Below are 25,483 nucleotides of genomic sequence, written 5' to 3'. Positions count from 1 at the left end.
CGTCTGCACCGTGCTATTAATAACCCACCGGCGAGGCTGCCGGGCCGGAGGAAATGAAGGAAATGAAGTTAATACGTGGAAATGTTTCCTTGTTTTCCCACTTGGTGCTTGGGGCCCTGCCTTTTGCTCCCTGTCCCTCCTGCCCAGCCCAGGCTGCGGCCGGGCTCAGGGGCTGGATGGTAGCTCTGGGAGAGCCTTGTTTGGGGAAAATCGTTGAAGAATAGGGATTCTGGGGATGGCAAGCAGAGAGGAAAGGACTGTTAAGGCATGTTTGAGCTGCTTAGAAAGAGGGAGAGGGTTTCTAGGGGCTGGCTGTTCTTTGGGGATGAAGAGGAGAAAGGGAACCTTTTCTTGTGGATTTTGGGGCAGCGTTGTTCCTTGGCAGTCCCGTGTGAGAGCCCTGCGGTAGCTGGAGCCTGGAAGAGCAGCTCGGGTGCAGGGGATGGGCTCTGCGGGGCCGGGGCGACACGGGGTGACTCAGCCCGGCCACGCTTCCCACGCCACGGCTCTGCCGGCAAGTCCCTTCCTGCAGCCGCTGAGGGCTCTGCCCGCTTCGGGCACGCATGCTCCTCGGGTCCACTGCATAAAATAAACCCCCAGCCTCCCTTTCCCACCTGGCCTGCGGTATGGCTGAGCAGTCCTGCCATTCTCCAGCTGGCCCCGTGGCCACTGCTAGCCGGGGAGGCTGCTGGTGGGATGCTTTCCTGGGGGCACGGGGCAGGAGCCTGGGCTCTGACCCCCAGCGCAAGGCTTGAGCTCAGCAAAGAGCAGTTTCACCGGCACATCCCAAACCCTGCCACGGTGGACATCGCGGGCCGCTGTCAGAAATGCCCGTCTGCCGTCGCGCAAGGGCGAGAGAAGCGGCGGCGTCTCCGCGGGGCAGCTTCAGGGCGCCGAGCAGCAGCGGCGGCGGGCGAACCTGCGAACTCTCGTTGCTGTTTGTTGTTTGCTCCTCTGCCAGCTGGTTTCTTGTTAAGACGAGATCCTCCTCAGCGTGATCCCGGGTGGAGCCGCGCCTGCTGCAGGGCACAGCCACACGCACACAGCTGAAGTCTACGCCACGCTCGGGAGGGCAGAAAAGGGGGTGCAAGAAGACCCGTACGGCGGATGCTCGAGCAAGCACCGTATATACAAACCTCTACAAACGGAGCAGCGCATCAGTGGTGCCGCAAGATAAAGAGACCTTCCCCACAAAGGACCGGGCAGTGGAGTGGAGACGTCAAGAAATACATCTATGCAAACTTTCTGCTGAGTTACGGAGAATCAGCCGGGGATTGCAGCGCGGAAGACTTTGCGAAAACCATCTGAGCTCCCGCGGAAGCGGAGCCACCCCAGTGACGTGCCCCGTGCTCAGCTCTCGCCTTGGGGATTTCATCCTTTCCTCCAGGTTTCCCATCCTTAATTTGTTTCCCACTGTGGATTGCCACCCCCAGGCTCTCGGGGTGTGGGCGATGCCGGCAGGGCTCCTGCGTTGGTTGGTCCGGGAACACACTCCTGGGCTCTCTTTCCCCTCCCTAAAACATTATACTTGCAGAGGAGGAATAAGCAAAGCCCAGGGCAAGAATAGGAGTCACCCGTGAATAAACCCAGCACGTGTCCCGGGTTGGTGAAAGGGGGGACAAGGAGCACAAATGAACCCTCCCTCGTTATAGCGCGAATCAGGAGTTAATGAGTGTGGTTTGGTGATGTGCTCAAGAGCAGAACATTTCTCTGCCCCATCCTCCCGCCATTGAAACTTTAAATGGGAAAAACCTCCAAAGTCTCTGCTCTCCTGCTCTAGGCGGACTGCCTTATCTCAGTGCTAACTCCAGGCTGAGGACATTCACTCCCCGGCCCGGGGTCGCGGGGGGGGCAGAGGGGTCACCTCCTGCTGCTGCACCGCACTCTGGTGTGGCCAAAGCTGCTTTATTTAAACGGTAGAATAAATGCCGCTGGTGGGCACCAGGCTGTACCTTCCAGCCCACCGCCCTTTACCCAGCATCGTGCTGGTGGTGGTGAAGTGGAAGCTGTCCCCATCCATGGGGCCATCAGGGCCATCCCGCCTGGCCTACGGGCCACTTGAATTAATTGTAGGCTATAAAATTGGGTGTTGGACTAAGCCACCCAGTGCCTGTCTCCTTTGAGACCGCAAGCCAGGATCCCGTGAGTTTAATCCTCCCCCTGCCTCCTCCCAGGTGTTTGCCCGACCCCACGCCAGGTCCAACCTGGAAGCCAGAGGGAGCACCAGAAAAATCAGACAAAATGGGGAAACTGCCTGGTTTTAGGAGGTTCTGTGTTTGGATTTGACTCCCAAGTTGGGTGGGGGGCTGGGTCTTTCTCCCCCCCGACAAACAGGCGGGTATTTCCAGCTGCAGCACAGGGGATTAAGGAAAAGAGTCGGCACAGCGGGGCAGCCCTGCATGCTGTGGCGGGGGCTCGGGGGGGGTTGGTAGTCGGGCAGTGCCTGGGATTCCCCGTCCTGGGCAAGGACATGGCACAAGGTGCCGTCCAGGCAAAGCACAGCCCAGCCGCAGCCGGCGAGTGGTCTGATTCGATGGCCAGCCTTGGTGGAAGGGTGATGGGGCCACGCATCCTCTCTCAGCTCCGACTATTTGAACTCAATGTAATAGAAAATGAAAGGAGACAACGAACCAGACGCTGATGGATCTTTATAAAGATAAAAGGAACAAATTAGGAGTATGAAAGGACTTAATCCTTCTGGCAGGGGGAAAGGAGCTTGTAACACCTGGCCAAGGTGTCTGAATTAAAAAATGAGGATCTAGGATTCTATGCTCTGGCGTTTTCATTGATTTCAGCACACACATCATGTATGAGGAGGTAGGAGACCAAGAGCAGGGCGGCTGTGGAGAGCAGAAAGGACTTTAGGGTATGGGACGGGGTAACACTGCGGTGGCTGGGCATCCCTCCAGCGGGTATCTAATAGAAGAGACTGATGATATGACCCATTTCGTTTCAAACAGGGGCTTTTGCAACCCGCTCCCCACCCAACCCAGTCCATAAGCCCCAGCTGTAAACCTGGTCCCCTTCAGATGCTTGAGGTCTCCTTCGCAAGGCAGCTCCAGCGGTTCCGGAGCTGCTTTTGCATTGCCGTGGGGCTGAGCTCCCTATAGGCATCCCAGCAGGAAGCACTTGGGTCTTAATTATAGGAGCACAATTTCTGACGCTTGCATCGCTACAGAAACTTTGTTTGGGTTTCCAAGAAGCTGTTAATTCCTTATCGCTTTTGGTTTTTTTTTTTTGTTTTTTTTTTTTCTCACTCGAGGGCTATGGAAGGAGCGGTGTTTAGGCGGCCCCGGGGCAGTTACGTCCTTGATGGTATTTGAAGGGAGGCATCTGCTGGGGCAGAGGTGAGGAGGGAGGGAAGGGACGGCAGTCGGGGAGGCCACCACATCGCCTGTGGCCCCAGCTGAGCCACCTTAAGCTGCCAATTTTTCCTAGACCCAGAAAAATACATCAATAAGCCAGCTCAGCATTTTCTTGTCCTGCCTATACCTTCATCGGGCCTTGTGGTCCCTTAAGTTTGTTAATCTGTTGATGGGCCTAAGGTAATAGTCAAAGGAAAGTCCATTTGCTCCTGTCATTTATTTCTCACCTGGGCTCCATCACCTCCTGTTTGAGACAAGAATTGTCCATCGTCAACTTCAACATCGGCAACATTGGCAACTTCAGTCACTGAGTTCTCTGCAGAGCACTGGAAGCAAGTACCTGGGAATTTCCCCGGTGTAAGCAGGATTTAAGGTATCTCTGCTGATTTTAGCATCCTCAGTGTTTTCTGCAGTTTTTAGGTTTCTACTCAAATGAACCCAGTTCTGGTTCTGCTCCTTCCGCCTCCCAGCAAAGCCCGGGAGCAGGAGCCAAGGGTTGCCCGGAGCTCAGCAGCTGCGGCGCACGCGAAAAAAGAAGCAGCACGGTGAGGGTGCACAGGGTGCTCCTCGAGGGAGCGTCTGCTCGTAGGGTCTGATCCCGCAAACCTCGCTCAGGGGTGCGAATGGGTGCCATTCCCCTTGGTTAAAGGGGCAGTGAAGGTCTTCTCCTGGCCCTGAGCTGGCAGAGCTCTTGCTGCTGGGCCTGCCTGGGGGAAGGGGGGCGAAGGGTGGCAGCTCTGACGTGGGGATGAGCAGCGGTGACGTTCCTCTGCTGGGTAAGAAGTTTTTTTGGAGGCTCTTTATCAAGAGGAGCCTAGAGCTGCTGGGGTGATGGTCCTGCGGGGTGGGGAGATGGTGTGTTCTCGGCCTCCTCCCCGCCCTGGCAAGGGAGGGAGATGCTGAAGCTGAGGATGTCTCTGGAGGGATGGGTGGTGAAACAGCTGCTGTGTCCATATAGCTGTAGGTGGCTTCTCTCTTGTGGGCATGCAGCCAGCCTCCTGGGACCGTTGCTGCTCAGGGCTCTGTGATGACACCACTGGCAATCAAACACCAAAATCCAGTTTCAAAAGTCAGTGGGTCAGAAAGGGCCAGAGCTATCTACTGTCCCGCAGACAGGGCAGAACCACGCTGTCGTAGCAACCACCGGTGGTCAGCTGGTGAGGGGTAGCCATGGTCTGGATTTCATCCTAGGCCGTAGAAAAAAATAATATAAAAATCCTGGAATCTTTATGGAAAGTAGAAGCGTCCCCATGTTCTCTCTGGGTCATTTAACAGCTCATGGTTTGCTGGTTTTCTTGCAGCGTGGTCACCTCTGTGGAAGCAGCCAAGGAGGTGTGGAGCTCCGGCTGGACGGTGGGTACGTGCACGAGGTGGTTCTGACCAGTCACAGATTCAGTGCGCAGGGATTTTTGGCCCACGGTCAGCTTTAGCTGAAGAAAATGGAAACGATATTGTTGGGAGGGAGGGGAAAGAGGGGAAACTGCATTGTGCAATGCACCTTGGGCTGGCTGCGGGGCTGTCGGCAGGGGCTGATTTAGCAGAGGGAAGAAGCAGCCCGGTGCGGTGGGCTGTTTGTTAAGATTTAAGGGCTGATACATCGTAAAAGGTGGGTTTTGGGGGAAGAAGGTCTGAGGGCTGCGAGGTGTTACCCTCATCCCTGGGAAATGCACATACAGGCACGTCAGAGTTGCTGCCCCTGGATTTTGTGGTTATTACAATATTTTTTATTATTTATTTTTAATATGCATCTGAAAGTTTTCTTCAAGCCCAGCTTATGAAGCTGTATGAATTCCTCAGACTTGTACCTTTCTTTTCTGGAAAAGTGAGCTTTTAGCTGCTTCCCACAAGCAGGAGAACAGGAGATGTCACAGCTTGATGCTCCGAAGGCAAATAGAAAATGTGATCCGGAGAAGAGCGCTCATTTCCACAGCCGGTCGCCTGGGTCTGAGCACCCGGGACAGGCAACGCTGGGTGCGCCGGGGCTGCCCATGGGGGCTCCCCTTTGTGCCGGGTGTTGTGGGATGGGGAGGGGGCTGGATGTGTGGCACCAGCAGGGCTGAGCTTTTCCCTGGGAGAAGCACCAGCCGCCAGCAAGATGAAAACAGCCTCCAGCGCTGCCGTGCCACGATGCAAACTCAGCAAACATCAAGGCTGCGGCAAACATCAGGGGTGATCCACCTCCTCCTTCTCGGAGCAGAAAGGCAACGGTGCTGCCGGTGACGCAGCCACACGCCACCGGCTGCGATGGCTCTGTGTTACACTGCACGCATAAATGTGAGCTTAAATCCCCCTGATGGGAACCGCAGCGTGGAAGGACCGTGAGCTACCTGGCCCTGGCCCGTTTCGGGCTGCGGCAGGGACAGTGGTGATGCTGAAGAAAGGGGGATGGAGGTAACGTAGCGACGGATGGCCCGTGGGGACGGCTTTGCACAAGGATGTTGCTCCCTGTTGCAGCATTGATGGGACTTTGCAGATCAGGACTGAAGGGTACCAGGGCGACCGCTGCAAGCTAGTGCCTGTTGCACCCACCGCAGCATCATCCCAGGCCACCGAGAGCCACCTCGTCCTGCCCTTTAGCTTAATGAACACTCAAAATCTCACTCTTCCTATAGAAAAGGCGCTATTCTCCCCTTCTCCCAGACTACAAGGGCAGCCGCAGTTTTGCCTACTGATCTTTTTTCCTGGCAGATCCATCCTGCTCTTGGGTATATTGATAAATCTCTGCACTAAAAAATAAAATAAAGCAGTGTACTGCACGAGCTCTGTGGCAGGGAGGCATCTCGGCTCTACCCCAAGCCAGGTAGGGATGGATATGAATGTTTGGAGAAGCACTGGAGCAACTGGGGTGGATTTTTGGCACTCGGGTTAACTTTCCATGAAAGGGTCGATGGCCTAAAAAGTAAAGGGGCTTTTTGCTGCCTGTGCCCAAAGCCAACGAAAGCATCTGCAATTTGATGCATCACTGAAACAATCGGAAAACCAGGTGGAAAACTCTGAGCTTGTGCCGCTCCATGGAGTGATTGATATGATGATCCCAATTACACTTAATTGTGGTTATCCTATTAATAACACCCTCTTTCTGTTGCACACACCTGCCTCTCCATGGGAAACACTACTAATATAACTTAAAACACCAATTACATGCAATGGAAAAGCAGCAATTAAATCCAGTAAGCCTTCCCTAAATAATGATTTCATTTTCCTCCAATATTTCTAATGTTATAAAGGCTGTTTCTTAAAACTAAAGCAATTCTTTTATTTGTGTGATCTCCTATTTATCCGTGTGGGAATGCCTCCGGACTGGGTGGTGGTGGGAAGCACCGTTGGGTTTGCAGGGGCTCTGCAGAGAGCTGGGGGATGCGGGGCTGGGTGGGAGAACCCTGATTCCTCGTTACAGTATTCAGGCACCGCTGCTCAGAAGGTAATTTTCTCCAGGAGTGGTTTTCTGGGGTGGAAATTGGAAGCTGAGCTTCTACTTGTGTCTTGCCGGGGTTGGGGAAGGGGCTGGTAAAGCTCAGTGCTGTTTCACCGGGTGTCTGTGGGTTGCCAAATGAGTCATTTGAAGCACCTGGACAAACCCAAATGATCTGGTTTTCCCCCCCGGTGGGCTTGTGGCTGCGTAAAACATCTTCTCTCCATGCGGAAGGAGGAGGAGGGTGGGGAAAGAAGTGGTCTTCCTTCTAGGGAGAGACAGAAGAAGCTGGAAAGAAGTTAACATTGAGCCTAGCCCATGATGGGCAACCCCATTCAGGAATAAGGAGCCTGGATAAAACTGAGGTAGTTTTTTAAATCTCACCATAGGGGGTGTTCAACAGAAGCTGTGGTGAAACCTGGCGTTTGGGCGTCTGGCTTGTGCCTGAGGCAACGTGTCCTTCTGCCATTGCCACCTGCGCAGCCGGGACTTGGCCCACATGGGGCTGGGGGCCCTTGAGCCCCCGCAGAAGAGGCCGGAGGTGGCTGGCCACCTTTTGTACGGTGATGCCACCGCTGCCCTCATGCCCAGGCCTGCTGCACCCAGCAGGTCCTCAATGCCAAGTTCCTGCAGCGTGGTGTCCCCATGGCGGGTCCTGGGGGGCTGCTGCGGGGCGGGACGGGGCTGTCACCCCGGTGGCCCCACCGTGCCGGTGGCAGGCGCAGAGGCGGCCACGCTTCCTCCGATTGTTCTTATCACGGGTGGTGGTGGGGGGGGGAGAAACACACACACACAACCCCCGTGGGCCGCGGTGAGCGGAGGCAGCGTCTCCCCAAAAAAGCATCTTTCCCCGCCGGGCATCGCAACCCCCGGCGCCTGGGGCGGGCGCGGAGCCTCCCCCGCGCTTCCTCCGCGCCCGCGGAGCGCAGGGCGGGCGGCGCCGGGCGGGCTGCCGGCGGCGGGGGGGTGAGAGCGGACGGCTCCGCGCCGCACCGGCTGCGGAAAGTTTCCCTCCGGGCTCGCGCTCGCATCCAACCCTGGGACCTTCCTAAAAAATAATAAGTTTTTTTTTATTATTTTATTTTTTTTTAATTTTTCTTTTTATTCTTTTCACTGTTTTCGGGCGCGGCGAGCAGCGGCCGGCGCCGGGCGGGCCCCGACGGGACGGGGCTGCGGGGGATGCGCGGCGGCGGAGCGGCGCGGCCCGACACGGGCCCCGGCGGGCGCCCCCCCCGCCCCGCTGCCCGCGGGCGGCCGCCGGCCCCCGGGGCGGCCCTCGCCCGGCCCGGCCCGGCCCTCGCCGCCGCTCCCTGAGCGCTGGGCCGGGGCCGGGGGGTCCCGGGCCGGTCCCGGGGCCGGCGGGGAGCGCTCCCCGGGCAGAGCCGGTCCCGGGGGCGGCCCGGCGGACGGGGCCGTGCATGGCACGGGCACCCCCTTTCCCGGCTGGTTTTTCCTTTGTAATTTTATTTTACTCGGAGGAGCTCGCACCATTAGTCGCTTTTTAATTTTTAAAGCATTTTTTAATTTTTTTTTTTTTTTTTTAAACATTTCAACTTCAAGCCTCCAGCGGAGAGTTGCGGTTGTTTCCCGGGACCGTGTCAGCGTGCGGCGCCGAGGCCATGCGGTGAGGTAAGAGCGGCACCGGCACCGGGACCCCCCGGCAGCCGCAGCGCGGGCGGGAGCGAGCGGCCCCCGTCCCCGTCCCGGTGCGGGTCGCATCACTTTTCTTTGTATTCTGACCTGATAAATACCTGTCACCCCCCTGCGCAGGTACCTGCGGCACAGACCCCTTCCTACCCCCCAAAATGAGCACAAAGCCTCAAAGTCCACGTTAGTCTTGAAAAAAACTCTGTATAGCGTAAAATGAACGTTTTCTGCTTGTTTTGTTTTTTGTTTTCGTTTGAGGAAGCGCCAACTTGAAATTGTGCTGGGCACTGACTACCGTGGGCCCAATCCTGGTGGCAGCCTGGCTTTTATTTTCCACTCGATGTGTCAGATTTCAGTAGTTTAAGCCTGGTTTACGCTCGCCTGAGCTGCCCCAGAACTGGGTCATTACTCACCCAGGCTGATTCAAAGTATGTTGGAGTCCGGGAGAGTGTTTCTGTTGGCTGTGGTGAATGTTTTTTGGCTGGGAGGGTTCAGTCCTTACTGGTTTTAGGAGTCTTAGGGAAGCCGATGGGGCAACCTGAGTGAGAAAGTCTTAGTCATGTGTTTACGGAGCCTGGCTGGAGGGTTCCTCTTAGGTGCCGCATTCAGATCTCCACCTTCTTGGTTTTGTTTTACAGCTTAACCTTTATTAGGTGAGATATTTCAAAATGCAGGGATTAATAGCTGATATAACCTCCCCGCTCCTCCCTCAAGTATTAATATAAAAGGCGGCACAACGCCTCCCCCCAGGTGACGCCAGCTCGTGGCAGAGCCAGCCCCGGCTCCATTTTTAAATGGTGCAGAAGTCGCCGCGCTCGGGGCTTCGCGGTTGCGTTGGTTATGGGTTATTAAAACCTCGGTCTGTGATGCAGCGAGCTGGATCTAAATGTACTGTAACTGTTTAAATCAAATATTTATGGAATGCTGCTCACTCCCTCCACGCTATCTTCACTGATTGGCTTTGGGGAAAATAAAAGTGCCAAATTTAGGTCTATGAAGGTAAGTTAACTTGTCCCATGCGTTGCTGGAGACCCTGCGTGGAGGTGTCTGGACCATCCTGCTTGTGTGCCGGCCGCTGGGGGGACGGCTCACACTGGCGGCATTCGGTCCCTGGTTGAACAAGTGACCAGACAGGGAGTGGGAGCTCCGGATTTCTGCTGTGCCATCCCATTTCCTTGCTGCGGTGTGAATGCTGTTCACACCCTCCTGCACAGCTGGAATTAATTAATTTGATATTTTTTATGCGTTCCAGTAAGGAGAACCGACAGGGTGGTTGTGTCGGGGCAGGAGAGGGGCTCGCTGTGCTGCCCGGGGTCTGCGTTACCCAGGGAGGTCATGCCATGAGAGCCACATGGAGCAAAACCTCTTGTCCTCCTGTGTCACTGGTGACCCTGGGGACATGGGACAGGATGGGTGGCCTCAGGATGGGCTCCGTCGGTCAGAGAGATTGCAGTTAACTCGCTGCCATGCCCTCCTCCTGCAAAAGAAGACCGGTCCCAGAGCCCAGGAGCTTGGCCGGCTGCTGGTGGGGCTCTCAAACTGGAGCTCCAGGTGGTGGCCATCAAGCAGGGTGGGACATGAGGCCTTTGGCACAAGGGGCCGGCAGTCTGAGGGGCAAAGCTGCCCGTGGGAGGAGGGAGAAGCAGGTGCGCACGTACGTGTGCAAGCAAGGGAAGGGAAAACGCATTGTCTCCTCCGGGGGAGCCTCCTCATGACCTAAACCAGAAGCACTGGGGAAAGGTCTGCCTGGAGGAGTCTGGAAACTGCAGTTCCTGATCCTGGGTACTGAAAACGATGGGTGCAATAGGTTGATTTTCTGGCCCTTTGCTCTATTTTTGGTTCGTCCCATACCTGTTGAAAGTGTTACTTTCTTCCATCCTGGTTCCCCAAGCACCAGAGTCTCCTGTCTTCTCCCACTGCTGCTAGGGCTCCTTTTCCTGAGCACTAATTGCTCTCAACTGTCCTGTTTAGTGGTTTTTTGTTCTTTTCAGCTTGCAGGCGCCTATGAAACTTCCAGGTGAAGCATGAGAATGGGTTTGCTTGCAGACTTACCTTGCTAAGACCTCTCAGAAATAGTCTCGGGAATCCCGAGGATCTGAGGCCGGGAGCTGAAAACCACCCAGCTCATTACGGCAACCCGGTTACGCTCGGAGCAATTATTTCTGCCTGTATTTACCTGGCTGTTTGTGTCTTGTGATCTCAAAGACTTCCCCGGTTTTTGCAGTAATATTAGCTCATTTAATAAAATTACTCTACCTCACTTAACAAAAAAAAAAAACCAACAAACAAACCCAACCCAACAAACAGCAGAAAACCCCTGCCATAAATAAAATGGGTAAAAAAGAGGAGAAGTAGGAGCAAAAAAAATGCCAGAGGAGCGGTGCTGCTGCTCCGTCGCCCGCCTGGCCGGTGCTGCTCCCACCCTGGCCGCCTCTGGGGGCCAGGCTCCTGCCAGCACCGCGAGCTGGGGATCCCAACACGTGTCTTGCCCGGTGGCCGCTTGCCAGCCGTGTTTCAGGGCATGAGCATCGCCAGCTTTGATTTTTGTGGGGCTTTTTTAAATTTTTTTTTTTTTATTTAAGGTTTGTTGTATTTGGCCTTCTTACGTCAAACACGCAATAGCCGTCTGTGGAAAAGAGGTTATTTCTGTGCGCGGTGCTGACATTAGGACGCAGCATTAATTTTCCGTTAAATGACAGATTTATTGGAGTTTTCTTCATCTATGCAATATGACCTGAAAACCTGAGTTATAATTTGCCAGAAGGGGGCATTTTGCAAACATCGTGAAGGATTTCGGTAGCACCGGAGATGAGCGGGGTGAGCTTGGATTGATGATTAAGCAGGCAGCGATGCCCGTTTGGAAGCCACGGCCTCTTGGGGAAGGGCTCCCCGGTGCCTAAATGGTGCAACAAAATTATTGTGCACCTACACACTAGCGAAGGGATTTTGGGGCGCTGAGTGCAGGGAGGCCGGTTACCTGTCTCGCTGCAGCCTGCAGGGCACCGAGTGGTCGTTAAAATAAATCATAGAGTGGCGTTGGATTTTTTTTTTTGATGAAGCCACTTAAAAATGCATTTTCCATCTATCTCCCAGTAAATGGCGCTTTTGCTGTAAGTTGAGCTCTGAGAGCTTCACGCTGCTCTGCCCCCAGCATCAGAAGGACACGGAGCTGTTGGAGCGGGGCCGGAGGAGGCCCTGGAGCTGCTGGGAGGGCTGGAGCCCCTCTGCTGTGGGGACAGGCTGAGAGAGCTGGGGGGGTTCAGCCTGGAGAAGAGAAGGCTCCGCGGAGACCTTCCAGCCCCTGCCAGTCCCTAAAGGGGCTCCAGGAAAGCTGGGGAGGGACTCTGGAGCAGGGAGGGGAGCCATGGGACGAGGGGGAAGGGGTTTCCACTGAAAGAGGGGAGATTGAGATGAGATATTGGGAAGAAACTCTTGGCTGTGAGGGTGGTGAGCCCCTGGCCCAGGTTGCCCAGAGAAGCTGTGGCTGCCCCATCCCTGGAGGGGTTCAAGGCCAGGTTGGACGGGGCTTGGGAGCAACCTGGGCTGGTGGGAGGTGTCCCTGCCCAGGGCAGGGGGTGCCACTGGGTGGCCTTTAAGGTCCCTTCCCACCCAAACCATTCTGTGATTCGATGTTCTTGCACATGGCTTCTCCACTCTTCCTCTCTGGAAAGAGGACATCACCCCATCTGGAGCCCACAGCTCTGCATCTCCCTTCGTTTGAACACAGTGCCGAGCTGCCCGTTGCTCCAGCACCTGGAGCCCCTCCTCCCCCTCCTCCTTCACTGCCCTGGCTGTCTGCAGAGCTGTGCCTCTCACAGATTCTCACTCCTCTCTCACGGCTGCTGTTCCCCAACAGTTTTTCCCCCCCTTCTTAACTATGTTATCCCAGAGGCGCTACCACCGTCGCTGATGGGCTCGGCCTTGGCCAGCTGCGGGTCCGTCTTGGAGCCGGGTGACATTGGCTGTATTGGACGTGGGGGAAACTTCTAGCAGCTTCTCACAGAAGCCACCCTTGTAACCCTCCCCAGCTACCAAAACCTTGCCACGCAAACCCAATACAATACTTTTAGGCAGGTAAATCACTCAGGGCCAAAAAACCTCATAGAAATTGTTTCTGCCCCTCTTTGAAAAAGGTGATAGAAAAATGAACGACACCAGCACTTGATGACAAGTGTCACAAGTAGAGCTAGAGAGATGGTACGAATGAGACGTTAGAAAGATGTTGAGTGCGTGAAGGTGGTCCCCCACCCTGAACATTGCATCTCGTGCAGCTGAGAAGGGTCGGAGGTCTCTGGACCAGGCTGGGGATGGCAGCAGAGCCCAAGTGTGTGATGTTTGCCACATCAAGCCCATAGCTCCTGCGTCGGGCTGTCAGGTGGAAAGACAAAAAGCTGTTGCGCTTGGAGCAGGGTTCTGGTGGTATCTGCATTGAGCACACTGGTTTAGTCCTTTCCTGTTTCACTAGTAATTCTCCCCATCCCTCCTCAAATCCTCAGGCCCAGCAGAGCTGTGGAATACCCAGTTCCTCTGTTGCTGTAGGAGTTTTTCACTTGCTTGTGTTTGGGATCGCAATCCGCTTTGATTCCTCGTTCTCGGTAGAAGCTCCAACAGGTCAACACTGGGGCATTTTGAATGCAGTTGCTACCTCTCAGTGTCTGATGCAGTGCCAGTGGTTGCCCTTGTCTTGCTGGGACCTGTGCCATCTCTGGACCAGTCGCCTTCCCGCGAGAGATGCCCTGGGCCAGCCCCGTTCCCGAGCATCCCGCATCGCCGGAGGAGCGACGTTGAGACTCACCCCAGCCGAGCTGAGATTGAAGCCTTCCAAATCATAGCCCGCTCCAGCGCGATGCTTTCACAAGGACTGCAGGGTAGTGAAATATCCGTGAGAGAAAGCTGTGGCCAGATGTTGCAAAAGGCTGGGTGCGATAACGAATTATCCACAGCCGTTCCCAGGCTGGCCAGCTTCTGTGTCAAGCCACTGGTGCGGTTTTGCCTGCTTCCCGGCCTGGACTTGGTTGCGGTGCTTTGCTTCTTGCAAAAACAGTGTCCCCGGGAGCCTCGAGGAGTTGCCCCCGTGCACTGCAAAGCGGCTTTTCTCATGGCAGCGCTTTCCCATGGTATTTTCTCCCGGGAGCTGGCGCGCGCCACTGCACAGGAAATTCTGGTTGCACCATTATTGCAGAGCCTATTGTTTGGGGCAAGAGCAGGATTCGGTCTTGCTCACATCCTAAAATGTCTCGCCGGGTTAAAAGGATGTTGCAGAGTATCCAGGGCTGCTGGCCCAAGGCTGGTTTTGCGCAGAGTTCACGCTTAGCCCAGATCCCTGCGTTTCTGCTCAAACTCGCCGCTTGGGTTTTTCACGGGGATCTTCAGGGTTAAGGAAGACTTGGAAGTGGAACTGGAGTCAGGGCACGGTCCCTCACCACAGTTAGCAGCTTCTTGCTGCTTAGTCCGTTCCAGCTTGTGGGCGATGCGTGGCAGACACGTCGAGTGATGCCAAATCAGCGTCCGTGGGTGTGGGTGGGATACAGAAACCCAGCAAAACCTGCCTTTGAGACGCCAAAAAATGTGGCCTGGATCGCACAGGCGTAAATCGGCAGGTACAGCACGTGGCAGGCTCTCTTTTCATCTGCCGCAGTCTTGTGGCGTGGCCGAGGATGCCTGTTAACCTGTCTGAGCCTCAGTTTCTTATCTGAGCGCCGGAGCGAACGCTGCGCTGCCTGTGTTTGCTTTCACGTTGTTTTTTTTCCCTTAACTAATCTTTGTGGCTTAGATGGTTGGCAGCGATAGCCCGTATTTCCCAGGCTGCACTCTCCAAAGTTGCAAAACAGCGTTCCTCACCCGTGCGAACCGCAGGTCCTCTCGCGTAGGGCTACCTGTAATGGTTTGGCTACAGCTTGCCTGGCGGCAAGAAGCAAGAGGGTTTGAAAGCTTCACTGGCCGAATTGCGCTCCCCCTCACTGCGAGGAAGGCTGCTCCCCCCCCGAGTTGCCTGCCCAGGCTCTCGTCTCCCCTTCGCTGGGTTTTTCATTTGCTTTTGGCTGCCATCCTAAAAGAGGGAAAACACCAAATCGGGGCAGGTGTGAAGAGTGAAGGGGGGTGCATGACATTCCTCCGCTGTCATATGCCGGGGCAGAATTAAGTGTGGAAGTTCCCAGGGCTTTTGCAAACTCTGCATCCCAGGAGCTGAGCTTTTGCTGCCCCGGTAAAGCCCCGGGGAGCCTGCGCAGGCAGCCAGCCCCTCCGCGCACGGGCTGCAGAGCTGCCAGCAACCTGCCCTGTGCCGGGAGGGAATTGGCCGCTGGAGGCTTGTCTTGGTGGGGTGGGGTAGGGAGCCCGCTTGGATCTCGCACCGGCGGTGAGGGTGTCATCACCCGCCTGGCGAGGCAGCAGGAGATGCAGGCCGGCTCCTTCGCTGCTGCGGCAAACTGCTGATGCCTTTGCTTCAATAGACACCGGCTTCAGTTGGAGGGCTCTGCTGGATTGTGTGCTGGCATGAGAAAGTGAACTGAAAAGCTGCTTTGACACTGCGGTGAGGAGCGGAGCAAAGCACGTGCCTGGCAGAGGGATGGGGAGCCTGGCGGTAGCGGTCCTGTGTCCCTCGTCTGAACAAGCCACGCTGGGAACGGCTGTAGCTCATTTGTTCCTGCAGCTCCTCTTACGCCAGGCTGGCGCGGGGTCGCAGCTGATGCCGTCCTGCTGCAACTGGGTTGACATTGTCTGCCAGAGGCCTCCCGTACACTCAGAGACTTGTTTGAGAAAACCATTAATCAGTTTAAAACTGCCTCATTTCACTCGCGGGTCTGAAAAATGCCTATTGTGTGTAAAAACAATGCCACCGATGTGAGCGTCTGCCCTCAGCGCTGGAATTGTTCAGCTGAAGTGGTATGAAGTCACACGTCTAGCCACAGCACGGTGGGGTCGCAGAGCCTCCAGACTCTCTGCTTTGGCCAAGCGGTAGGTGTTGGGCTTCACCGCGGCACCATGGCAGTGCCTGGCCTCCCCTGCCCACGCTGGTGTAGAGGATGCCGTCGGCTGGGTGGCTGGAGGGTGGCACCAGGGTCCTGCCGGAGCTCGGGCAGCACGGCAGAGAACGAGGAGGAGGAGGAGGGCATCCACCGGGTTTCTGAGCAGCACAAGGAGTTGGGTTTGCACTGGAAGGGCGCTTCCCAGCCAGCAAAAGCACCAGCCCAAGAGCATGTTACCCTCTTCTCATCCCTCCCTTCTGCCGTAGGGTGTTTGACAGCGTTCCTGGGTGCAGAGCACATCCTGAACTTCTGCTCCGCTCTCTGATTTCCATGCCATAGACCAGAGCTGAAAAAGACACTGGCAGCAACGAGAGCAGGCGAGCAACGCGCACCGCGTCCCTCGGTGACCCTCTGCGGTTGTGCTTGGAGCATCTGCTTATAGATAATGGGGAAAGCCAGGAGAGGAAGCAGGGCTCAAGGCGCAGAAGCAGGGCTCAAGGCGCAGAAGCAGGGCTCAAGGCGCAGAAGCAGGGCTGAAGCTAGTGCGTCTAAACATTTTCACACCGGGGGGTGGGCGATGCCGACAGGCTGAGCATGGCCAGGAGCCCACCGCAGCCCAGGGGATGCCGTCTGCAGCCATGGGGGATGATGCCTGCCAGCGTTTTTCAGTGAGATTTTACACAACGGTGGCCGGTGAGTTTACTTTATATGGTGTAAGTTCTGCCAAAACAATTTCTTCCTGTTATTGCTCCTCCACTCTTAGTGGAGCGATAAGAGCCTTTTGCAGGGAGCTGGTTTCTCCCAGGGGTTCTCCTGCTCTGAGCCAGGAGCTTTGAACAGCAGTTCCCAGGGAGACTTTTCCCCAGTCCTGTAGCTAAATTTCGAAGTCATGATTAGTTAAGTGATAAAAGGAACATCTGAGTATAGTCTGTGTAGGGTCTCTCTACAACCAAATGGATTGGGTTCATTTCAGGCGATATTTCCCATGGATTGTCTCTTTAGTTGCCTGAGGAGGTAGTTATGGATGGCAAAGGCCTTGGCCTTGAAGACAAGGCTTGTGTTAAAATATATTGAAGTGGAAGCTGGGAACAAGGAGGGACTCGGACCTGGGCTGGAGCTGGGAGAGCACCACAAGTCTCGTCACTTCCCAGGCTCAGAGCTGGTGGCTTCAGCTGACGTTTCATATTGCCACACGGTTTTATTTCCTGATGCTGAACAAGATCCAGTGGTCCCCTGCTCTCAGGGCTACTGCAGTGATGGTGGTGGGTTTTAGTTCCGACCGGAGGGCTGCATGGATACCTCACGCTCCCAGGAGAGTCAAGTACCTTCCTTTTCCCACCTAATTTTGGCAGAATTAGGAAAATGGCATAGAATTTCAATAGCTGGAAAGCTCTACAGGCTGGGGGAGCGATTTGCATGGAAAGCTTTCTCAGCTTCGTAGCAAGGAAACACCCTTGCTCCAGAAATGCCATTGTATGTGGGTTTCCACTCCTGCAAAGGAAGATTTTTAAATATTCTAATGGGAATGAAGATGGATCCTAACACCCCTTGTGCTTGGTTTTTTATTCCTTTTGAGTGAACGAACTGAACCGAAAGTGGAGCCACGAGAAGGCGTGCTGGGTTCCAGCGCAGCCCGTGGCGGGCGATGTGGGATCAGCCGCAATTGCTTCCCATAAAGAAGTCGTTTCAGGTTTCCCGATTGCAAACACAGTGCCGGAGCTGGGAGGAATCTCTCCACTGCTGAACAGTTCAAGTGAAGTGAATAGGCTCCACTCCCGTTCCTAAGGGTGGGCTGCTAAGAGGAAGGAAAAACAGGAAAAAAGTCAGTCAGTCGCTAGGGTGAGGTGCTGCCCTTCTGGAGAAGGGCGGCGGGGCAGCCCTGTGGCACTGCAGGTCACTGCTTGGCCTGTGGAGAGCAAGGCTTGGGGCGGATGTGTGCCTGGAACGGCATCTCTGGTGCGGTTACCCCACGATGTGGGGAGCGAAAATGCGCTGCTGCAAACTGCCCCGCGGCTGGGGCTTGTGTCAGAAGCGTTTGGCCGCAGAGCAGCTTTGCTGTGTAATTACGGTGCGTGCTGATGACGTTATCAGTCTCCTGCTCCTTCCATCACCTTGTTAGCTTCTGCCGTGAGTGATGCTTCGTGCCCGGGTCGCGCTGAACGCTTCCCACTGCCGGCAGCAAAGGCACAGCTCGCTGGGGAGGTGGAGGGAGAAGGGGCCCACAAAAGCCTGGAGTAAATGAGCAAACATCTGAGCCTGCGGGTTGATTTGCAAGCGGGAAGGGAGCTGAATTTCTCAGCGGGACCTTCTGCCCAGGTCTGATGCTGTGAACTGCGTAAAGTAAGTGGGTGCTTGCACAGGGGGATGCTGAGGAAGGGATCTGCTGGTGCAATAGCTAAATCTTTGCTTCTGACTCTTCACGGTTGATGTTTTCTCCCTCTGGGATGCTACAGCAGTGCCCATAATAACCCCCAAGGGCAGGTATTGCCTTTCTGGCCTCTGTCTGGTCTGTAACTGCTCCCTGCCACTTCTTGCCATAATAAGTTAAAGCCAAGCATTTTAATAAACTCTTATGAAGATAATGAGTTGCATTAGGTAGAAATATTTGTATAAAAGGGAAGTAAATAAATGCATTTCAGGCCATAAGCCAACCCATGTTTGACACAGCTAGAAGCAGTTTTCTCCAAGGTACAGGTTATTCCATAATTGCTCATTAATGAAGTTCTTACCTCCTTCCTCTGAAGCGTTTGCCCTTGTCCAGAGCATGGGAGGAAACAGTGGGTTATATGGAAGCCTCGTGTGATCCAGGCTGGCGTGTTTGTATTCCTTAACGCTCCTCTGATTGTAATCAGTGGGTTTTGCACCCATAAAGAATTAGGGCAATGCCACGTAAACTGTCTATAATAAACATAAGGAGTCTGTTCATATGGTTTCAGGCTTGAACTTTCTGAGTGATAATTACTCTCTAATCTTTCCAGGCACCTTGCTTTGATTCCTGGAAAGTTTCACCTTTGTTTACAGCTAGAGTTGAAAAAACAAAGACATCGTTTTGGGGGAAGAGCTTTCCTGCAGGATGCTGCAGGACAACTCCATGGATCGGGGCAGAGCTATGGCCAGGGGACACAGACCCGATGGCTAGATACTCCCTGGGGCACTGGTCAGAAAAGCAAAAGCATTGCCTGTCATGCTTCAAACACGCTCATGAAACGAGGCACAACTTCTGCTGGCAGCAGCAGGAGTCACTGATTTAGGTCTGAAGTTCTCTTTGGAGACCAGGCCTGTCTGTTGGTGTTGGAGAAACCCCTCTGTGCTGCGTTGCCCTGGTTCTTTATGTACCCTCTGCTGCATGAGGGTAAATACGCTGCAAGAATGACTACTGAGATTCCTAATTCGAGTTTAGTTTTGGCACCTAAATGCATGTTTGAGTGTGTAAGTGGGAAATCCGATTTTTATGCTAAAGGTGCAGCTCTCCTCCCTGGCAGTCGGGGCAGGGGCTGTGCTTGGGGGCGTCTGCGAGATGGACGGGCGGTGAGCATTTCCTGAGTGTGCAGGAGGGTTTCTGGAGAAGTACCAATCTGGGACAAGATCTGCTGCAAAGAGTCCAGCGAAGTATGCTTTGGAGCCCTGTGTTTCTTTCTGCTGGTGGTAAGAAGGTGGGGTTCAGCCTGATGCTGCTTCAGTTGTGATTTCCAGCTATGAGGGTGTGGGGAGACACGTTTTGAGCTGGATGGACGACTGCCAGATTTGGCCTGGAGGCTATGGAGCCACAGGGCTGGAGCAGTGGGTCAAAACTTCATATTCAGCATATAACCCAGCTCCCAAAGGAGACGCTTAATATCTCTTCCTTTGCCCCTTCTCTGCTATCACATCCAACCACCATCGAGGCCGGGGAAGCAGGGAGTCACAGTCCCTTTTCTCGGAGATGGGAGGAGGCGATGCGGCTCAGGAGGAAAGTTCAATGCAGTCTTCTTTCGGGGTTGAAAACAAAGTGAACATGGGCGTATGCCTTTGAGGTGAGGACCAAAAAGATTTGGTTTAATTGGGTACACGGGCGCTTCCCTTGCCGCCTCATTCCTGACGTCCCTGGACCTGTTTTCGTCACCCTTCCCAGTTGCCACGTCTTTCAGGGAGATTATTTTTGGCACGCTGACTGCATCGGGTTTCTCGATTTTCTTGCTGCGAGTAGTTGTGAAAGAGCGGCTGTTCTGCTAATGCCAGCGATGGCTTCCCTGCCATCCGCTGGGGCCCTTGCTCTTGTCTGCACGCTGCTATGGGGAGGGGGGAGGATGTATTTGAAGACAGACAGGGAAAAGCCCAAGAGTAGTTAAAGGCAATGGACGATTCCTCGGGCTTCTGTGGGAATTGAGTTTTGCTCAGGTTTTCTGCTGGACAACCCCATATTTTTAAGCGTTTTTTCTTAAGCACTCCTTTTGTCTCCTCTGAAGGAAGAAGGGGTCACTTTTTCCACGCTGCTGACGTGAACAGTGAATCACAACTGCTGTGGGAAGGTGCTGTTACTGGGACCTGTCAAAATATTTGCCGTCTTCATCCCAATGTCCTCAGGCGTTTTGCAGCCCATGTGCCAAACGGCTGGCTGTGGCCGCAGCTCAGAGTGCTCTTTTGATGCTTCTCAAGTGGGACGGACAGGAAGGATTGTCTCCTTAAAGATTTTTATTTCAAGGGAGTGGTATAGCCGATGTATGGGAGAGCCCGTTCATTTTACTACAGGAAGGAAACGTGTCAACACGTAGATCCAGCGTATGGCCTGTAAGCCAAGGTGATTTTGCCTCGGTACTGAGTGCTAGCTCCAGCCAAACGAAAGACACGACGCTGGAATAACATCCAGAAAACTCAGCAGCTTTTGCAAACCCTGGCAGCGGCGGTGCGCTGGAGCTGGGGCCGGCCCTGCGCTGCCTGTGCGGGCAGGTCGAGCGCAGTGTGGGAGTTCCTGCAGCTCTTGCACCAGCTGAGCAGGGTTCGAACCTGTTCATGGAGAAAACACGAGCTAGTGCGCCTCGACTCGCTGTGGGCTGGTCCTGTGCCTCCAACAGGGTGCATGTCCTTGCAGAAACGTATATGCTTTTCTTTCCCAAGGTACGCGACTTTTTTTGCAGCCTGGTGCCCGCCTTGCCTGCTGCTGTGAAGGTCCAGGGCTTTCCAGAACTGTGGCAAGGGTATCACTGCTGTTCCGCGTTAGCTAAATGCCGTAACGTATAAAGAATTTGTGCGACATGAGCTGGCAAATCAGTGTGTTGGTTTTTTGCAGGATAGCAAAGTTTGTATATCCATGCCGTGCAATTTCCTGCAAAAACTAGATGTTGCCTGCATGTGTTCCCGAAGCGTTTGTGCTTTTAAAGCATGAGTGAAGGTGTAGGTGCGCTGGGCTCACCCTTGGAGATGGGGAGATGCACCTTCAGAGGGGATGCAATGGGCGCTTTCAGGGTGACTGGTCCTGTCCTTTCCTGCTTATGGTTTTTCTTTTGTCCCTTGCCACCTGTAGCAATAAATGCACTTGCTGTTGAAAAGGAGTTATGGGAGAAACTTAGCAGAATATAGAAAAGGGTGAAATAAAAAGATGCATAAGACTTGGAACAAAATCCCCAGCTCCTTGTAAAAAAGATTCAGGCTTTGTTCCGTAAATGGTGATAAAGAGAACCTTTCGCTGCTCCTGCTCAGCTGGGTTTTTTAACCCTAAAAAAGGGATAAGTGTATCCTTGAGGAGGGCAGAGGAGACACGGCTGTGTGTGCACAGCCCCGTCCCGTCGGCTGGGGTGCATGGTGGGGGCTCAGCCGAGAGGTGAAAAAGCTCATCGGTAATGATGCTAATTGAATCCGATGTTGCTTCCCTGTGTTCAGAGCCGGCTGCTGCCGCTGTCGCCCAGCGGAGTGTGGCTGGCTCGAGCGGGGCTCCGGTGCGTGAGGAATGCGAGCTGACAGCCCCTTTTGCAGGGAAAAGCCCCGTCGGTGAGACTGTGCAGCGTTCCAGACAGGGATGCGCTCGCGGTGCCTGCTTAAAAGCTGCTTGTTTGGTTTGGTATCTGTATCGGGTCGGCAGGGCAGGCTTGCATCGACAAACTAAGGTTTTGAAGTCTTGGGTTAGAAGACGGGCATGTGAGGACCAGCTCTCCCCGAGCTGGACTGCACGAATGCAGGATAGCACCTACAGCCATGGCTCCCAAAACTGGGCTGCAAGTACCACCCACCCACTGATTATTCCTGCAAAGCGACCCCCGTGTGCGCCAGCCGGGGCTGACCGTGTGCTCACGGCCCACGTGTAATGGCTCTGGGTGCAAATAAGGGTTATTTCTCATTGTTGCCATTGAGGGGGGAAGGCAGGAGAGAGGCGTCTGCATGTCTAGGAGTCACCTTGTGACTTTTGAGGGTTCTGGATGTGGGGTGGACATGGATTTGATGATACGCCTGCCTTGTGAGGGAAAACCAAGGCGCAGATGGGTGTCAGGCCCCTAAAAGCTCTGTGCCTTTCTGGGGTGTAAAGCCCCAGCCAGAGAGGCACCCAGCAGTCATGGAGCTTTTCTAGAAGCACAAGATTAGGTTTTTCACATGCCTAAAAGCAATTTTGTGCGAGGCCACTTGCCTTTCCAAGTTGGATATCCTGGAACATAGCAGTGGCCGAATGCACGGCAGGTGTCGCTGGCCTGTTTGGAACATCAAACCTCCAAATACCCAGAAATTGGGTTGATTTTACTCAAAAGCAGTGCAGAAGACTCCTAAAGCAATCGTTCACTGTTGAAGGCAAGGGCACTGGTGGTACACCTGGCGCCCTGGGCTCCAATCTGAGCATCGCCACCAATTTCAGAGCGCGGTAAGGCTGTACCCCACCTTTGAGTGAAAAGGCTTTGCTTGATGAATTAAGTTTTCTGTAATGTGGGAAACTGGGAGCAAACCAGCAGCCAACTGTTCAGTCCTACGCTGTTGTGTTTGTGTTTAAAGGAGGTGTTGGTCGTTGTGGTTTGCTGTGCTATAAAGCCAGGCTGTGCGGCAGGTTTGTTCCTAGCAGCCTGTTGATGAGAGCCGGGAGCAGCCCTCCATCCTGCATCATTGCCTTTCCCCTTCCCTTGCCCTCCTTTGACACGATGACGTGTTTGGCCTGTTTGATGGAGAAACCTGAAACAAGTGATGATTCCTGTTCAAACTGCTGAAAGGAAAAAGGGCACGGGGGAAAGTGTAGGGGAAATCCCATGTATCTGCCTGAAAAGAATAGGTCTCTTGATATCTGTCTGGAGATAGAAATATTTCGGGCTTGGAGAGAGGCAATTAAATACGTGTGAGATGCCCTTTGACGTCGCCAGGGCGATGTAAGGGAGTTGCTGAGTAATATGCCGAAATAATTGTTGGAAATGTTTGAACAGAACCGGTTGCTGCGTGTGCTCCCAGTCTTTGCATGTGAATTTGGGGCCGTGGTTGGCCCTCAGCTCTTTGTTGCTGAATGCACTGAACGTACGTTAACACAGAAGCACAGATTGCACGGTCTGTAACTATGGCAATATATATACAAATGTGACCCTTCGCACCTAATTTAATTGGCATCGATGAGCTGCCTTGTAAGATGGCACTTATTTTTTCTAGTAGTAATTCCATGTCAAAGAGGAAATATAAATAAACTCCCCAAACAAAAGAAGCAAGGAAAAAATAATTCTTTCAAACATTTGAGCAGGAACAATAGGGTAGGATATGCACTCTCTGGGGAGAGCTAATGGCTGAAACCGATAGGAGCACAGTGCCTGCCTTACTCTGCTTTGTAACGAGCACAGACCTTTGCTCAACTGAAGATTATTTATAGCAAATGTTATGGCAGAAGCATGTGTGACCTGTAGGCTCCCTGCTAGGGGAAGAGCTTTCCTGTACTGTCTCTGGGATACAATAGACAATTATTTAGACGCTATCTTTGTCTCAAGATATAAACAATTAAATGCTGGGTACTGATTTCTCTTCTTGCGTTCAGACTACCAGCAGCCGTGCTTTTTTACTTAAGTATTTTTGGAGAAGGAAAGGATTTTTAAGGGATTCATGGCGGAGAAATGTCATAGCTGTAAAGTTCCTGAGGCATCTCTACTAAATTGGCTAATTGGGAATGCAAAGGAATGTCACAGGCATCGTGAAGTCGTTGCCTCCCAGCATCCTCGCGAAGGACGGCAGCCAGCAGCTTGATGTAGTTCGACTGACACTAATGGGGCGTGTTTGGGTGTAGACCCCTGAATCTGCCTCTACTGTTGTGTTTTAGCTCATCCCTGTGGTATTAGAGTACCTACATCTGCATAGTAATTAAATGTTCTTATGTATAATTAACTACTTTCACTACGGAACAGCTTAAATAATCTACATGTAACGGCAGATATCTCTATATTATAAGGCAACACTCAGTGCCAAATACCTGAGAAGATTGGGGAAACAGCTATTGTGCGTCAAAACGTAGCCTAGTTTGGCAGATGAGTGCTTTTTCAGGCTCCCTCCAGTTGTTGTTGGTCCCTGTGCATCAGGTGTCCGTAGCGAAAGTTTACTTTCGGACGTGTTCGGTATTCACCTTAGTTTTATTTTCTGTATGGGAAAAGAATTTAGAATTGCAAAAAAGGGGCTTAGGAAAACGTGAAGGAGCGTGGAAGGGATAATGCTCCCACCAACGCAGTGCAGGCTAAATGGGCAAAGGGTGTATTCTCCTCTGCAATTCATGGGTCGGCTGAGGGACTCTGGGGGAACGTTTAGCAACAGGTACAACGCCAAAGCCATCTGGGCTCGGTGCAGAGCCTTGCTCTGAAACACAGCTTCAGTAGGAACTAATCTGTTACATCTTCATCTTTTGATTCCAGTTAACATGGGCTTTTATACCTCTGTGTTTTCTTCTTGAGTTTCTCCGGATTAGCTTTGCGGGAGGAGTTAGGTGGTGGCCCTCTCCCCTTTGCTGTGCAGGCACTGACATAGAAAGCTGTTGCTGGCTTGGCGGAAGGCTTTAGGGCTCAGCGTGATGCAGAGCCAAGTGTTGGTGCCCTGAAAAGCTGCCTGGCACCTCTCTGCACTGTCACACCGTTTTATCAGGCCCACCAAGCCTCAAGTGTGGAGCCGCTCGTGTTTGCGGTGAGCTGGTCCCACCAGGACAAGTCTGGTTCATCTGATGTGCAGTTGAGCAACTCTGTCTCTCCCTTGGCCGCAGAGGCAGAAAGAGTGTCCTGCTCTAATTTCATTGTGTTTAGCCATCGCACAAACTCTAAAGCTTCCCGAAATGGGAAGGAAGTAATGTTTAAATTATACATGAGTGAACTGATTTACTCAGACCAAAGTTTTGAGTTCCGACCTTATGAATACAGGGACGGAGCTATCTGTCTGTGCATCCATCCGTCTGCCCAGTGAATATTGAATTAACAGAAACATAAACACAGATCCAGTACTGTAAAAGCTTTGGCTTAAACTAGTGCAAACCGTGCGGGGCAGATGCATGCTGCCACAGGGAAAGCGGCGGCTTTGCCCAGGGTTCCCTTGTCCGGTAGGTTGCCCTCACTGATGGAGCGAGACCGTTGCTGCGGATTCCCTTCTGCCTCTGAAAACTCAGTGTTTCAGTAAGGTCTGTCTGCTCCCAACTGGAAAGGGATTCAGTCTGCTCTCCTGCCTGCCTCCTGCTCCTAATGAGGGGGTTTAACTTCCTGTGTAACGTATTTTGCAGAGCGTGTAAAATGCTGGTTAAATTCTATGGTCGCTTCCTATGGGCACTTGCTCAGCGCTCCTCGGGGAGCCCAGCGCCGGAAAGCCGTAACTGCGCTTGCTAATGGCCTGGAGATCCCTTTTGCAGATGTTTCACCCAAGTCTCCTCCATGCTCCTTCCACCTCTATTAAAAAAAAGTTAATATGCAAGCTGCAGTGCTGCCATGCCTGGCCAAAGCGCAGCAGCAAACCGTCCTTCTTGTCCCATAAACGAGAGATGCTGAATTTTTGTAAGGGCTGCAGGAATTCATGGAGCGGGTGGCTGCGAGCTGGGGATCTGCGGGGCGGGCAGGGGCTGGAGCGTGGCTGGCTCCTGCCCGCATCATCTGGGAGCGCGCTGCGAAAGCCTGAATGCGGTTTTGTGGTTGGTCCTTCGGAGC

The 25,483-nt window shown here is 53.6% G+C and overlaps 1 protein-coding gene across 2 annotated transcripts in view; it reads left to right on the top strand.

The window, feature by feature from the left end:
* The first annotated feature begins 7,035 nt into the window (after positions 1 to 7,035).
* Positions 7,036 to 25,483, top strand: part of ARHGEF9 (Cdc42 guanine nucleotide exchange factor 9) — a 230,224-nt gene continuing 211,776 nt past the window's right edge. Inside the window, exons 1-2 of one of the 2 annotated variants that reach the window (XM_074600206.1) lie at positions 7,036 to 7,142; positions 8,338 to 8,406. The gene's annotated coding sequence lies outside the window, so the exon portion shown is untranslated. The remainder of the gene's footprint in view (positions 7,143 to 8,337; positions 8,407 to 25,483) is intronic. The other variant, XM_074600207.1, reaches the window with a different exon arrangement.

The sequence above is a fragment of the Larus michahellis genome, chromosome 9 (genome assembly GCF_964199755.1).
Source record: "Larus michahellis chromosome 9, bLarMic1.1, whole genome shotgun sequence".
In the NCBI taxonomy this organism is placed as follows: Eukaryota; Metazoa; Chordata; class Aves; order Charadriiformes; family Laridae; genus Larus; species Larus michahellis.
Note: the sequence above shows the minus strand (reverse complement) of the source record. Positions and strands in the feature narration are given on the sequence as shown.